The following is a 4,847-nucleotide window of genomic DNA, read 5'->3' on the forward strand; positions in this document are numbered from 1 at the left end:
GAAATTGGTTAAAGCACTTGCCCAGAATCGAGAAGATGTGAGGTTTTTAGCTCTATGAAGTACCACAGAATCTGAACCTGTAGCTCCAGATTCCAGCACAGTCCCCTAGCCATGAGGCTCTAGGGTATTCTGAACTTAGGCTTTTCTCTATGTTGTCTTTTGGAGATGGGCATCTTCAAAAAAAGATAAGATTCTAGAGGAAAACTACACAAGAAGGCAATTTGCCTTTTTCCATTGATGTAATGGGGATTCCTGGATCATTTAGGTGAAGTCCTGGGTTCTGGTTCCCTCTTAAAAGGCTGGCTCTATTTTCCGTTTAGAAGCTCTTGGATTAAAGGAGTTAAGCATCTCTAGCATGGACAGGAGCTTAGTGTGTTGCATTCCAGTTTCTAGTGGCCCATCTTCAGCAGAGGTGACCCAGGTTATTCCATAGTCTGGTATTCATAGTGCTCTCCTAGATAGGAGCAAGCTGTGGGGTTCATCTGCTTGAGCATAGCACAGAATTTAGCCTACCTACAAACTGGACAGGAAGACCTTTTCCTGACAGTAGGAATCTCGGAAAACTTGATGTACTTTTCTGAAATTGGACAGAAGAGAGACCAGAGCAGGCCTGAACCAGATTATCTACTTGAGGACACGCTGTCTGTGCTTAATGATTTGTGTCATTTGGTATGAGGTGGCTCCCTGATAAATGTGCAGAAGCAGAGTTGTTCTCCGGAGGCAGCCAGTGAATCACCCTGCCAAAGCCAAGTGTTTGCTTTAGATGCTTCAAAGTGTAAGGTGTGTAACATCAGATGTTTTCAACTTGGTCTTATGTCTCATTTTTATCGTGTGATGATTGTGTCATTTGCTTGGGGCTTGTTCCTTACAGTTTGTGGTATGACAGAAGGATTTCGCGTTACCAGATGTCACCTTTTGAATTGTCAGCTTCAGGGACTGTTTTCACTTGTGATTTGAAACACAACTGTGCAATAAAGTGTCACTTCAAAATTTATTTCGTAGTTTAGAAACCTACACCTGAACATTTGTTTGTGGAACTGCAGTGTTGGTAGAATATTTGTTGGTGAACTCAAGTGAACACCTCTAATGTAGGCATAAAAATAATTGTATGCAGTGAATGTGAAGAGAGGCAGTCCTGAAGGACTGAACTCTTTCCATTTCTTTGTGTTGTTACAGAAGAGCTTTTCGTCTGAACTAGAACAGCAAACTCTTTTACCTAGTGCAAGAATTACATCTAAGAGAGTAAAATTTCTATGGGACAGAGCTGTCGGGTGTGAGGGTTTTTTTAAATCAGCAGTTACCGTTAACCTTTTACCTTTACTAAGAACAAAATTTAGCCCTGTTTTTGCATCCTAGGACTCTAGTTGTGGAGCCAGTGTCATTCTAGATATGCTTAGTTTTCCCTTTTTCTGTTAAATCATGTAGAATCTTGGATTATGGGATTCCTGGAAAGCTGAGACACCTCACCTCCTACTAACTGAGTTTTATGTCTTCCAGTTAGTAATAACCAATCCCAAATTGGTCTCTTTAAAGGAAGTTGTGTGTGGTATTTATTTTAGATATTAGAAGGACTTCAGTTGCTTGTAATCATAATTTTTGTTCTGCTTTGTCCATTTTAAATGGACCATCTGAACCTGCGTTGTATTAGTTTACATAATTATCTTGAAGCCTAAACAACTCGGAGCTTTTCAAATGCAAGTACGTGTTATTAGTAGATTCCAGGAACACTTTAGTAGATTCCAGGTGTCTGCCTTGGATAGAAATAAAAATTTGAGTTGGGCACCATTTTCTCTTGGCAGCCTTTTCTGGTATTAATTTCTTGCTCAAGTTTCTGACACTGCATGTGTTGTAATACTCAATTACGGTTTGCACAAACAGACTTTTCCTATATCCAGAGTCTTCTGTGTATTTTTATCCATAGTTTTAAAACATCCTACCCTAGAATTTGGTAAAATTGTTTCAGCATTTATGTGTATGTTATTGATTTTCTTAATACCTGATATTGGTATAAGTAACATTAAGTAAGCCATATTCAAGTCCTAAACTGTATGTAGATAGATATATACACACACACATCTGTGTGTGTAATAATTTGAGGGGGGAATATTAAGAAATTTGCAGAAAGGACGGGGGGGCTTCTCTGGCCACCAGTTCTGAGACAGCAGAACATGCCAGGTAATTTTGCAGTCTTGTTTCAAATCAATGTAGCCAGGTAAGTATGCACAGAAAAAATAACTCATTAGTGTAATAAGTTGAATATAATGATGCCAAAAAGGCCTTTACAAGTAATTATACTATGTAATTTCATTTTTGGCATAACCAGGCCAGGAGGAGGGGAGGAAGTTGAAGTTAATGCTTGTTCCTTCCAAGATCTCTCTTCGTGGAATCAACGTGCTCTTTTGTAGAAGCCAGTGTCTACACGCAAGAACTGCCAGCTGTTGAGACTCACTTGCACTGTTCACCTCTAAAGTACTACTACTGATAGTTCGTTGTGCTTAATTTTTTAACTTTCCAGTCTGCAGTGCTATATGGCAAAAAAAAAAAATAAAAATCTGGTAAAACCCCCACAAATTCTAGTGGTAACAACTGTTAGATGATTAATTGTAGTTTATCCTGAATGTTGTGAATCAAATAGAACATGATCAAGCAGTATGCAAAAATATCAAATATTAGTCTGAAAAAGTTGTGTATCAGTACTGCTCAGCGTAAGGACTGGGAAATTAGGCTTTCCTTGAGGAAAAAGCTAAGCAAATATGCAATGCAATTAGACTAGGAGTACAGATTATTTTTCCTGCTAAGAATAAAAACATTTTCATCAAAGCTTCTCTGCGTTAAGAATGGGATATCACGTTTGACTCCGTTTGAAATGCAATGATTTACGGTTCACCTGGTGCTTAAATTGAAGACTAAGAGGGAGAGAGAACAATTCTTTGGCATAACTCTTTCCACATAGTTAATAAATAATTACCCAAAGTCTAAACCTAAAACAGGAAACAAAACGGAGCAATTTAACAATCTAGGCTGCACAGTGCAAAGTCTGTGATGTATTTCCACATTAACATCTTTGATTCATTGGTACTTTTGGAACGAAGTAGGATGGAGTTGATCACTGTGCTACACACTTGCTTCAGAAACAATGTCTAAAAACTTTTTGTTATTGGATTATCTCAGAAGACTAAAATCATCCTTCTGGCAAGCTCCCTGGTTTAACTTCATGTTGTGAAGTTGCACCGTTCAAAGGCATGGGCTTGCAGTCTTTTTTAATTGCAAAATTGCACAGTGGTCATTGTTTAGAAACAGGTGAAATGAAAGTACATCTAACATTTGAACATAGAAACCATTGTCACTTCTTCCCTTTGAACATATGTGAGGCCATTATAAACTAAAACCTATAGCTGTATGAATGATGAAGTGCTATAGGAACCTGTCATCTCTGCAGTTTGCCTATGAGAAGGGATTTCACATCCTTTTTTTCTGAGTATGTATGTATGGTTTCATGGGAAAGAGCAGGATCTCATTAGGACATAATCTTTAGAAATAGTATAGTTAGGCTTCATAGCTTTCCGCTCTTTTATCCTTTATTCTGAGGTCTCTGTGGATGAAACTGATGCTTTTTTCCCCTGCTTCTGAAAGGAACTGTGAACGTTTTACCTTCAGTTTTTCCTTGCACTTGCCAGCCTGCAGTCTAGGGATAGATTATTTTTTTTTTTTTGTAGCCAATTAATATGTTTAAATTGATGTTGCTGCATTGTCAGCTGCTGTTCCCTGGCCTCGATGGCAAAAGCAGACAGATGGGTGGGGGAAGGGACTGTTTTGTCAGGATGAATTTAGAGCGTAAAGAATATGTTAAATTGACAGCATTGCAAACTGAAGTCTTCTGATCGCCTGTGTCCCTGCAGTGTTCACAGTTCCTTCTTGTGCCTCTTCTCAGGCCTAACAGTAAGTCCTGCGTTTGCTTTTCTTTTCTGTTATCACTCGCTTTGGTTACCTTGCACCTGGTAAATGTAAAGCTGATGATTCTTTTTGACAATTTTTTAGTGCCTGTTAACCTGAAGCAGTAATTTGCAAGTATTTTCCAGGCACGCCTTACAAATGTAGACCGATTGGTGGTGGCCGTTACTGTTTTTTTCCTAATTAGTTGTGGCTGCTGGGAGCCCAAAATAAAACTTTGAAGTCTTAGCCATTATGTAAAAGGCAGAGTGGTGCAACTATTTGTGGCATCTGGGACAATTGATTTACTGCAGCCCATCAGTGTTAGAGGGGTGTGCTGCTACGTCAGCTGTGCGCTCCATTGTTTCAACCGCTGTGGCCTTTGTGTTTGATCCTGGCACTGCTTGCGTCAGCGATGCATATCATCGCCGGTGTGATGTCAAAGTGTGGGTGTTCGGCTATAGAGCCATAGTTAACCTAATGTGCTGCAGTAAATCCTGAATGCTATTTCCTCCTGGGGATAACAGTGATTCATCGCCGTTCACATTAGACTAATGCTAAGTATAGCGGTGTCCCTGAGCCGCAGTATCCACACAGATTAGTATCAAAGTCATCGCAGCTTTCTGAAGGCGACAGCCAGAAAGTGTTTGTTTGCAACCCGATCTCTTTGCGCGCCTCCTTTCTTAGGTGTGAACTGATGAGCAGTTCAGCTAAAGGTAACTCCTGTGGAAGGACTGGGTGAAGTAATGCCCTGTAACTTAATTATGCTAATTAACGGAGAACCTTTTGGCCAAAGAACTTGGATCCCACCGGCCAGCGGCACAAACCAGAGCAGCAGTCCTGCGGGGGGGCTACGGCAGCCTTCCTGCCTGGGGGCGATGCCCCCCGGAAAGCCGCCGCGCCCTCTCCTCGAACCC

The 4,847-nt window shown here is 40.4% G+C and overlaps 1 protein-coding gene across 4 annotated transcripts in view; it reads left to right on the forward strand.

Moving 5' to 3' along the window:
* FNDC3A (fibronectin type III domain containing 3A) overlaps nt 1-4,847 on the forward strand; it is a 109,157-nt gene that overhangs the window by 46,978 nt on the left and 57,332 nt on the right. Inside the window, exon 1 of one of the 4 annotated variants that reach the window (XM_035900320.1) lies at nt 760-780. The exons of the other annotated variants lie outside the window; for them this stretch is intronic. The gene's annotated coding sequence lies outside the window, so the exon portion shown is untranslated. Of the gene's footprint in view, nt 1-759; nt 781-4,847 lie in introns of those variants that run through there. 4 annotated transcript variants of the gene reach the window in all.

The sequence above is a fragment of the Egretta garzetta genome, unplaced genomic scaffold (assembly GCF_000687185.1).
Source record: "Egretta garzetta isolate BGI_Z169 unplaced genomic scaffold, ASM68718v1 scaffold268, whole genome shotgun sequence".
NCBI classification, from domain to species: Eukaryota; Metazoa; Chordata; class Aves; order Pelecaniformes; family Ardeidae; genus Egretta; species Egretta garzetta.